The sequence below is a fragment of the Idiotropiscis lumnitzeri genome, chromosome 2 (assembly GCF_059441095.1).
Source record: "Idiotropiscis lumnitzeri isolate Australia: NSW breed Sydney's pygmy pipehorse chromosome 2, RoL_Ilum_1.0, whole genome shotgun sequence".
Lineage (NCBI taxonomy): Eukaryota > Metazoa > Chordata > Actinopteri > Syngnathiformes > Syngnathidae > Idiotropiscis > Idiotropiscis lumnitzeri.
Genome location: NC_142392.1, coordinates 15,130,558 through 15,142,809, shown reverse-complemented (window position 1 = coordinate 15,142,809; position 12,252 = coordinate 15,130,558).

The window sequence follows — 12,252 nt, the reverse complement described above, 5'->3', positions numbered from 1 at the left end:
CTCATTGGTCTTTCTCCTCCCGCCGAATCCCGTGGCTCCTACTGCGTGCGATCCCCCGATGGCCGCTCCTTCCCGGAGTCATCTCGTCTCGCTCAGCGCCTTCTGCTTCTAAAACATTCCATTCTTGCACAACCCCAGCAACCAGTTTCGCGCCACCAGTCACACTCTCAGCATTTTACAATATCACATTTTCATACATTGGATGCACCAACATCTAATGAACTATGTTAAGCTCAAACTCTTATATTCCTTTAATAGTCAAAAGTATGAAATCCTTTAAGTGTAACTGAAGACCATGCTAATGACCAGACATTCAGGAGAGGAATGCAGGAAGATTAGATCACAGCTGCACCACAGGAGGTGTGAACGAGACCCCTCTGAAACAATGGACTTCCATGCCAGGATCACAAAAGTGGCTCCGAGCAGTCCAACCTTTGTTCAGTTTTAAATTGACTGCCATTTACATTATCCTTTAATCCCTCTCATGACCTCAGACATCTGAGGTCATCACTTGAACACCTTATTTCATTGCTGCACACGAGCTCGACATCACTTGCCATAAAACTAAAACACATCAAACAATTAGTAAAAGAATAAGAATCAGTAGAAAATTTCCTTCCCTCCTTATGGCCTCAGGTCCCCGAGGCCATCTTTCCATACTCACATCCTGGACTCCCGGAGGGCCACGGCTACCTCCGCCTCCTGGGGGTCCTTTTGAGGGATCATCATGTACTGACCACCCGGAGGGAGTGGCCCCAACGTGCGTTCTATTGTCTTAACAGTTAATGATCTGATACATGGAACACAGCAACATCCGCATAACACCATAATAGCGGCAAACACAGCGATAGAAATCAGTACTGATGCAATCAGGCTTTTATATTTACCAAAGATGTTGAACCAGTCAGAATACCAACTGGTGTCCACACCTGAGTGCTCCTTCATTTTGTTACTTAGCGTGCGCAGACCCTCCAATGCCTTGGTAAGGCGACCGTCAGGAGATGTATTGTTGGGAATCAGAGTACAACACTGATCCCCAAAAATACCACACACCCCTCCTCTTTCGGCTAACAACATATCTAAGCTTATTCTGTTCTGGAATGCCATAAGAGACGTGGCAGCCAATTGCTCATGCACTGCCTGGAGTGCTGAGGTGGTAAAATTCGCCAATCGTTGGACATTATAGTGGACATAATTAATCCGGTCCACATTTTTGTTTACTATAATGAACAGGAAAAGACTCTCCCATCCTGCTGCAATTTGATCCACCAATTTATACTCGTCAGGGATCCCTCTTGGAACTCCAATTGCATCTATATACGTGGGATCTCCTGCATTCAACCATTCTTGCATGTCCCTTCTCTTCCTGTTAAGGAAGGGGATTCTTCCCCATTGTCCAACACCTTCCCACTCCATTTTGGCCAGATCTAAGGCTGTCACACTAACTGGCATGATCAGCGTTACCAGGGCGCACTTACCTGAGGCATTGGTGGGACGCCTATCGTACAGCACTTTCTCTCCACACCACAGCCAAACATCATCACGAGCGAGAGGGATTCCTACTGGCAAAGACACATTTTCATTACACCATGACTCCTGGAGATTTCCAATCCCAGGACCAGTCCCATTTAACTTTTAGGCAGGTGAACTTTTGTTTTGCAACTTGGGTGTCAAAAATAGGCTCTTTCTTTTTTATTCCCACATCATTCCATGGGTGTGTCCAATTAAAATTGTACCCAAGTGTTCACCTGTGTCGGTTGTTTACATTTCAGATTTAGCAGTAGTTGTTGTGTCTGTGTCAGCGTCTTACCATCATCTCGCTCTGCTCCATACCATACCATTCCATTACATGCTCCTTTCGCTCCATCACTTCTGTCATCCCGCATCCTATGTTCAAACGCAAACATCGTCCACACAAAGCACACGCCAGCAGGTAAAATAGTCAATAAGTTAAACATTTGCATCGTCATCGTCTTTGTTCAGACTCGAAAGTGTCTGACTTTGATCCAATTCATGCCATCTACACATTCCCTCTCTTGACCTGCCCGTCCGGGCGGTCAACCTCTAAGCTCAACCATGGCGGGCACAAATACTGGGGCCGGGCGCAACTGTGAGCTATGGTACCACTTTTGTCCTGTAGTTCCCAATTGGATGGCGTGTCAGGTTCTAGCCAGAACTCTAAACTGTCCTTATCAGCGAGATTGAGTCCACCTCCGGGAAAGCACCCGGAGGTTGATGTACGGAGCGATGTCCGACTCCAGTGATGCTGAGTTCACTGAGTTCAAATATCTAACTGTGTTCCGAGATTACAAATTAAGCCTCGAGCTAACGCTCCAATTTTGACTGTTAATTGACAAATTTTAAAGCAACACAAATGAAATAGTAACCATTTATGCTTAAAATAAAAAATCCCAAAACTATAATAACGCAGATACCGAATTAAACCTCTATTTTTTATTTTATTATTATTATTTTTTTTTTATGGGAAGAAAAGGTGCTCTACAAGACATAGACAGCTCCAAGACCGCTGCAGTCTTCACCTCCTATTGTCTCATGATTGGCTCAATCCACCTACAGGCTGTGCCCACACTGATTCTGTCAACTGGGGGAGGGGGTAGAGACAGTAAAAACATCGCGGAGCTGTGGAGCCGAGCCCCAACTCAGTCGGGCCCTGGGTCCACAACACCTCTAGCAGAGACACACACAGAACTACCATTTCCGAGCGACCCTTCCCTGGAAATTTTGAAATTTAGTAATGTTCCCAAAACCAAAGAATTTGTAGTCGGTGCTGATATATGATCTCCCGATTGTGCAACAACTATGGGGTCTAGACCTCTAGTAAGATGACGCTCATCAATATTCAATGCGATTTGTGGCTCGGCGAAAGTAAACAATTCATACCATTTCCGCTGCTCAGGGACAAGGCACGCGTGCGAGGCAACGCCAGTAGACATAACAAATATATAATTCTAACGCAAGATGCACTCATGACTAAATTTGGATGAGTGCATTTTTGATAAACCAAATCATGTTTGTGATCACATGTACAATGTGATATGTCAATTGGTGAATTGAAAGGGTGGCGGTTGCTAAACCACTCAGACCAGAGCAAGAACAGGGCATACCCACTGCGGGAGGATGGGAACCAGGTTTCAGAGCTGCCCTCAAATGTTTCAGTTCAGTTTAGCCACTGGGAAGGAAGAGAGCACGACATATGCTCCCTCCGACGGATGTGCAGAGTCAAGTTCAGTCCCATCCGGGAATGCCACTCGAATTCCAGTGTTCGTTCAGTCAATGGCAGTGACTCAGGCACTCTTGAGAGTCCACATGGCTCAGTGGGGGTTGCGGAAGGAGCTCATAGCTCGCCCCAATATCCAGCACCATCGAAAACTTGTCCATCCACCGTCCCCGGACTGCTAGGACCTGCTAGTCCTCGAATGCTGAAGCTCCGCTGCCCCCTGTCATGGAATGGGGTACGAGCGGGTTTGTGTCAAGTGCGTTGGGAGTGGGTAACGGTGGCGCCCCCTGCGCTGGTGGAGCTCTTTGTGACAGATATGGCACCGGAGGATGGCACATTCCAGAAAGTGGCTCGGCATGGACAGCTCATCACCCAGTGACCCCACACCCCGCAGCAAGTGCACACCCCACTCACAACCCCCGTCCATAACCACCCGTACCTCTGTTACTGCAATCCCAACCTCGTTGACTGGCCCGCTATGGACAGCAGCCAGTCTGCTGTGGCGCTGTGTCACCCGAACCTTGCCCAGAAGCAGCAGAAGTGGAAGGAGCAGCTGCCTCCTTTTTTCTCATCTCTCTTGGCCTGCTAAACCTGCAAGTACAACAATTTTAGTCACGCTCCTTAATCCAATCCCATATATTCCTTTTCTGATGTCGTGCAAAATTAGGTACAAAATGTGTTCTACTTAGGCCGATTAGCATTATTTCATTCATGGACTATTTCGCCTGATGTCTGCCACTGGAAGGTGCACGCCCTTGTGGACGGCCAACTGGAACAGCTGTGTAATGTCGACATTATTGGATGGGTCACTGCCGGAAGTCTCACTCCATTCATGTCTCGCCCTGGCCACATAGACCAGGCCTGTCTCCCTTTTCCCCACCTGAAAGACACAGCAACATCGACCCCAACGGGCCAGAAATATCTGATGCACGGCACAGCCAATCTCACCTGAGGTGTCCCCATTTAGCTGGTGACCATCATGCTGGTCAGCAGATCTGGCCTCGGCCTCAAGTGAGGATAGTTCCTCTGAAATAAATTTTGTCCCGCTTGTAACTCTGTATAAACCTCTTAGTCTGGTGTCTCCTTTGTAGGAGATTTCAACCAACGTGACCTCTTTACAACGTGTCGAATAAACCAATGTTGACCTTTCTGCTATCTTTACAGCTGTGAGAGCTGTTACTAACCCCTCCTTCCCCCTTGGGTAATTACGAATGTCTTATCTTCAAACTTCTTACAAGCACCCAGTATCCTGGCTTTACTAGATTACTGCCCCTGCTGGGAGACAGAAAGATCCTTGTCACTCTAAATTTGCGCCTGTCTTTTGTTTTCCTAACACTTTTCACATATGGTCAACTGAAGTTGCTTCAACATCTATTTCCCATTTGTTCTTAAATTTGAGGTATTCTATAAGTTCTTCCAAACAGTGTTTTACAATGTCTTAGTCCTAAATACAATGAACTACGTTACAATGGAAAATATCAGAATAACATTCATACATCCAACATGAGACACGTGCTTGAGACCACTTCAGGGTCATTTTTGTCTGAAATATCTCCTCTACAACAACTTACCCTTGCGTTAAGTGAGTAATTTTCCATAAAAACAGTGCCACTAATTCGACATTAACTTCAAGTATCACTGCTGTGGTGCTGTATTATATGGAAAAGTCTGAACAATCCAAGAAAATTTTGCCCTATCCTGGACTGGGTGTGTGTTATCTAGTCGCGCATCCAATGTGAATAATAATAACTCCTCCTTGTTGAGGAGAACCTCTGGGATGGTAGTGGTGAGGCGCTATTTGAAGCCTTCTCCGGCCTTCTGGTCACACTGGTCACATGTCACCTCAAACCTGTGGACAGAACTGGACGAGTGGCACTTGCCAGTGAGAATGAGAAGGGGTAAATTATCTTCCTTCCAAAACTTTCAGTTTTGCATAAATTTTGTGTAATAACGTCAATCAACCATTCACTTGATGTTTGAATTTAATTACTCCAATCTTTCTCCAATAACACTTTGAAAATCAATACTTGGGAGTGCAATAGGGATTCAGGGTGATCAGGCCTGTCCACCCATCGCATCCTAAGTACTGTAAGGGCTTGCCGGTGACCTCAAACAATTTTCCGTCCTGAGGCCCGTCCCCCAAACATTCACTCAAACCACATATGCATCCAAACACTTTTTCTTTCACACTTTCATTCAGCAAACGATACTTTCCAATTCCACACACGCGTCCGCCTTGGTTCCACTGTGATTTGTGCTGGCAGTTCCTTAATTTTGCCTCAATTTAGCCAGCGTATGCCAAAATTTACAACTGTGGGTCTCTGGATTTTCCCATTCACTCCCCGTGAAGTTGTTTCTCCTCTCCTGGACGTAGCTGACGAAACTGCACCTGTGTCATCAAACAGCTCATAGATGCGAATGTTAGCAGTCTGGTATTTATGGAATGATGTCATGTCCTCTAAAATTGTCATGTCAGTGTTCGCGTCGTACAGTCAAAAAAACATCTGTCTTCCACCTTTGTCACATTTAATACACATCAGTTAATAAATCATCTACAAAACTATTTAGTCCAACTTTATATTTGGTAAACCAATCTCCAATGGCTAGATATTCCCCTTTCCAAAGATTTTCTTTCAACATGTTCATAGAATACTTCACTTAAAACTTATCCCAAAACCATAATCCCTTTGCTTAAAAATTTAAATTTTAATAAGATTGTCGCCGCCCTGCTGTTCCTCAGGCATCCCCTGCATGTTTCAGTGTTTAACTTGTGTTCTAATTCCCTGCTAATTTGTATTTATTGTTAGGTTGAATACATATATTTTATCCCGTACCTTACTACACTAGCACTGTAAAAAAAAAAACTGCTCCACACCTCAATGAGAGGCAGATGCCTGAAGATTAGATCGTCTGCAACATCGAGGGGGGTGCCGAGACACTCCTCTGAAACAAAAGGACTGTGACCTTCTTTCGAGAGCACCAAAAGGCATATCTTCCTTTTCAATCAGTTAACGACTGCCATTGATGCCTGTTTTTCCTCTTGTGTCTGAAATGTTTACATGTTCCTGCTGGTGCTTCCCCCCCCCTACTTGGGAACGAGCATCTAACTTCAAAGGGCTGTGAACTCTTTGTTACAGCACACTCATGATTTTACGATTACACCTCTACCCATTGCCTTCTGTGAAATCTTTCTCACTCTTATTTTTTCCTTTAATTTTCCAAATTCACTGTAGCCTTACCAAAGCCACTCAAACAATCAAGGTATCAAATCACAAACTACAAAGTCAGGAACCACCTATGCTCTTGCAAAGGTTTCTCATGCTCTCAAAAGCTTCATTCAATTATGATTTCTTAACACCAATCTTTTTTCTTTGTGTCATTTCCATCTGTGCATTTCATTCCAGTTACTAATTACAGTTACCTTAATAGAAAGACCATCAACTAAAGTATGAAACATAAAATATTTATTTCTTCAATTCCTCCTTACAGCAGACCCTAATTCTTATCCTTTTCATTTGTTCAAGTCACACCTTCTTCAATACTGCCTGTTTCATCATCCTCCTTTCAATGGAACATTAATTGTTCCTTTCTCTTTTCTTATTGAACTTCCAATCTCTACACTGACACAATTTCTTCTCTTTTCTCTAGCTTTCTTTCTTTCTCTTTTCTTATTTCATCCCTACTTCATGTTTTTCTTCTCTTTTTATGTTTCATTTTTATGAATTTATCCTTAATCTCCGTGCCACATCCGAGACCACTATCACACTTACTCTCCTTCGCCATCTTGAAATCCACTCGTGTGTGTCCCAACCACTTCTTACGCAGAACAATTTTAGCCTTCACATTCACACAGCTTCCACACAGACACGTAAATCCCAGATTTTAAACCGTGTCCCGATACGTAAATCCCAGATTTTATACCGTATCTTAACCACGAATAGTTCCAAACTATTCTAGTAGGTAAATCCCAGATTTCAGACCCTACTAACGTCCACACTGTTACACTTTCTATTTTTTTTTTTTGAACTATACTACTTTACTTTTGCGCCATTAATTATGCTAGAAGGTAAATCCCAGATTTTACACCCTAATAGCGTCCAACACTTTTACGCTTACTACGTTCCGCTCCTCCTTCCTCTTATAATTTAGCGTTGCCAATGTGCAGAATTTGAAAGGGTTCTGCTTACCTTGTTTCACTGTGGGCCCAAGAGGAAAGATGGTCGGATGTGTGGCTCTTTTATACTTTATCCTTTCTCAGGTCGTCACCTGGTGTGGACGTGCGAGACCCAGTCTCATGTGGTTTTTCTCGAAGTTCCAAACTTCTTTTACCTCTCATGCATCACGTCAGGCGTCACCATAAATTGTTGGAATTTATCTTTATATCAATGTTAGAATTTAACTTTAACCCAATGTAAACTCAAATAAGTAATCTGACTCCAATTTGCGACCTTACCCAACTCCCACACATCCAACAATATGCGCGCTCGTTCTGCAATAGAAAGGTATCAGGAAGCCGGCATTTTCACACACGAGTGGATTTAATCCTAACACACAAATCTACAACTTGAGTTTGGGTCCCTCTCAATACAGCTCTCTCTGTCTTCGCTGTTCAGCATTAATTTATAGACACAATATGCAAATGACACAGAGACAAAGGCATCCTGGCATGATTCTATTGGCTATGTGTATGCTGCAGTTAACTTTAGCTTGCTTCTCTTGGTCTTTCTTCAAGTGGTGGCCCCTCCTGCTTGTGGCTGAAGGGTCGAGTTTCTTGTCGACCCCTTCCCGCTCGAGGTGTCTGTCTGCGCCAGGCACCAACCTAAAACCTCCCAAACCTCACATTCTTTCACTTTCTTTTTCCAACTTCACCAGCCACCCACACAGCATTCCACAGAATAACAGTGACACAAGATGCAGGACATCGAATAAAACTAGCCAGGTTTAAACTCTTCCACTCCTTTACTAGTTAACTAGTGGGTATTTAATTTCCAACTAGTTGTCTAGTGCAGGCGATCATAAGTCACGAGTAATACTTTGAACATTACTAGTTTGGGACAGTGGGCCGCTAGAGCATCAAAAAGATAACTAGCTGGGAATTTGGCACTAATAGTGCCTATCTCGGTGTCACAAGTTAGATATCTGTCAGCACTAGTTGAACAAAAGACTCACTAGTCGCTAAAAATGAGTCACTTGTCAGAGTTTCTGGGCAACTAGTACGGCAACGGGCATCACTAGTGTGGCGAAATGTATAACTAGTGCTGGAAAAGACTGCACGAGTGAAATGCACAAATGTCTGATATCAAGGATATGGAATAAATGCTCAAAGGGCTTGCCATACGCGCATGCCAGCAGCGGTTCCTCAAACCAATGAGAGATGTCATGGCAACACATTTAATCTACAACCTTAGGGGAGGGATTTCACTGGTCACCACACCATAGAGTCATGGTTTCAAATCAAAACCAAAAATATCTCTGAACAGCTTACAAGCAAACAATGAAACAAAGAAATAAAATTATCACAAAACATGCATCTCTCATGCCATTCATATCCCCATAAGAAATAAAAACAACACAAAAACAGTACTGATGCATTCTGGGAGCCTCAGGCAATCAGATGGCTGGTTAGAGAAATGTGAGTGGTGTGCTTTGGGCAGTGTGTTTTTATTTATTTTTTGCAGTCTGTTGTCTAAACCTGTGATGTATCTTGCTTGCAATAACATGAATGATAAGACAGACTACAACATCGTGTACAGTTGCCCTTTTGTCCCGCTTTCTCCTGCACCATCAGCCAAAGAACGTATTCACATAATGTTTATGTCACAGTCAATTTGAAGCATAGATGTCTCAGACTTTGGCCAGCAGTGTGTGCTAAAATGCCCTCTGAAATACCTCAAGGGGAACAAGCCCATGGTCGAGAGAGTTTCTCAGTCCATATAATTGGCGTGTCACATTACAAGACTTCTCGCTTGTTTTGGGGAAGATTTAGGACTTTGAAGTGCGCCTTATGGTCGTGAAAATACAGTAAGTACCCACGATGAAACTATCTCTATGTGCAAAAAGAAATACTTGTAAACATATTTCACTTGAACGATTCCTATTTTATCAATGACATTATGTTGCGATGGCCCCCAGTGGCCCCCATTAATAAGTTAGGGTCCCACAACAGGTGTTCCATCAGACGCACACAAGAGCCTGTGTGTGCTAACTTCAGCTCGCTTCCAGAAACGTCTGTGACTATGTCAGGAATGAAATCGGGCATCAGCCGCAACGTGCTTCCTTTTTAAATGCTCGTTTATCACTGTTGTGCTGCTAAAGGGAGGTTTACATCGTAGGATGTAATTTTGTGAAATGCCCCCATGGTCCGGTCCAAGTTGGGGTTGCACACATTGCTCCGTATGCGGCAGGCACAAGTCAAGGTAGCACAGTAGAAATAATATAAGACAAAGTCGTTGCATGAGGTTTGACTTGACCAAACCAAATGTGTGTTTGTCTTTTTGTGTCCTGCAGACGTCAGACAAAATGATCTCTGTTCTGTGAAAGAGGAGCCAGACTTGACTCACATCAAAAAGGAAGAGGAGGAGGAGGAGATCAACAAGTCACCAGTGAACGTTGTCCCTATAAAGACTGAAGATGTAATCAAGGATGAGAGTGAGGACAAGAGAGGGGCGGAGCCTCTAAGCAGCAGTTCAAGTCATCACGTGACAACAGAAGGTGATGAAGACCACTGGGGACCATCACAAGCACATAATGAGGACACATTATCACACGCTCATGACGATGATGATGATGATGATGGCCAAGCCAAAGGTGAAAGGGCACGTCACACTGACTCATTCACTTCAAAGCTGTCTTTAAAAGGGCACAGAAAAACACACAGTGGTGAAAAACCTTTTTCTTGCTCAGTTTGTGGAAAATGCTTCTCCCAAAAGGGACATTTAACAGAACACACAAGAACACACACTGGAGAAAAACCTTTTTCCTGCTCAGTTTGTGGCAAAAGCTTCTCTGGAAAGTCTAATTTAAGAAAACACACAACAACACATAGTGGAGAAAAACCTTTTTCCTGCTCGGTTTGTGGCAAAAGCTTCTCTCAAAAGTCTCATTTAGTTAGTCACACAAGAATGCACAGTGGAGAAAAACCTTTTTCTTGCTCAATTTGTGGCAAAAGCTTCTATCAAAAGTCTGATTTAACAATCCACGCAAGAACACACAGTGGCGAAAAACCCTTTTCCTGCTCAGTTTGTGGCAAAAGCTTTAATGTAAAGTCAATTTTAACAGATCACACAAGAACACACACTGGAGAAAAACCTTTTTCCTGCTCAGTTTGTGGCAAACGATTCTCTGAAAAGGCAAATTTAACACAACACACAAGAACACACAGTGGTGAAAAACCTTTTTCCTGCTCAGTTTGTGCCAAGAGTTTCTCTCAAAAGTCGTATTTACGACGCCACACAAGAACACACAGTGGAGACAAGCGATTCAGTTGCAGCGTTTGTGCTAAAAAATTCTCCACTAAACAGCATGCGGAGAGTCACAATTGTGCTGGTGAGAAAAACAGCGATCCTTGAAGCTTAAAAAAAATAAAACAAAAAACTGAAGGAACTGACTCTTTGTGGTAAGATGTGAATGTGATTTTGAATAAAATATGATGTATTGAATTTTGCAAAGCTCTTTTATTGACACAAAGCCAATGTGATCAGTGCCAGAAGAACCATTGTGTCTGAGTGACGATGATTTGTTTTTGTGTTTACATCAAACATGTAAATAGAAAAAATTGCCTTTGCCTGGAACAACATTTTTTTAACATTATGTTTTTCAGTTGTCTTTTTAATCGTACCTAATGGAAAAGGTGTGAGAAGAAACGGTGCTGATGAAATCGGTTCCTTCCACAATCATCAATAAAATCACTTGTTCCACTTGCTCAACTGGCCTTCATTACGTTGTGTGAAAAGGTGAAAAACTGAACTAGAAGTTGAACCATAAAAAGAACCAGAAAGAGAAACGAAAATCGTCTCAGTTTCTCTCAAAGGTTTTGGAATGTCAGGAGTTGCCAACTTGACGGGTGTGATAAAGTGTTCATGTTTTTCCATTCTTTATGAGTTTGCATATTTAAAATGCTTTGCTCTGCTTCAATAAAACGCTGCACAGGAGCGCGTAAGCTTTTGTCTTTGGCGGACTGCTCCTCGCAAGTGACAAAGACAATCTTGGCTGGGTGATTCATTTATGAAGGCTTGTCTCGTTTTTGACAACCTCTCTGACATATCATGTTCAAGCAATTCCTTATGGAATGATTCAACCTGACTCTAAAAACTGCACACTGCGGCAAAAAGATCAATGGCGGTTGATGAATTTTAGTGGATAAAACAAAGGATTAATTTAAAAAAAAAATCAAGTACGTGTTGGTCTTATTTATCAACTTTGTACTGGCTCGGTCAATGAACCTCAGGTGGCCCTGCACTGTTTTGTGCACGTGTGCATAGTTTCACTTCATCCAAACATTTAAAATACATTGAATGCATCCATCCAAGGTTGCACGGATCTCATCAGTGACGAAGCGCATGCTGCAAGGAATGCATCTGCATCTTTGGCTTACTATGGGCTTAAAAAGGGAGACCGTCACAATGCCCTTTTCCACCAACAAGCCCCGGAACATTTAGTTCTATCTCTTAATGCAAAATGAAATACTTGTAAACATATTTCACTTGAAGGATTCCTATTTTATCAATGACATTATGCTGCGATGGCCCCCATCAATAAGTTAGGGTCCCACAACAGGTGTTCCATCAGACGCACACAATAGCCTGTGTGTGCTAACTTCAGCTCGCTTCCAGAAACGTCTGTGACTATGTCAGGAATGAAATCGGGCATCGGCCGCAACGTGCTTCCTTTTTAAATGCTCGTTTATCACAGTTCTGCTGCTAAAGGGAGGTTTACATCGTAGGACGTAATTTTGTGAAATGTCCCCTATGGTCCGGTCCAAGTTGGGGTCGCACGCATTGCTCCGTGTGCAGCAG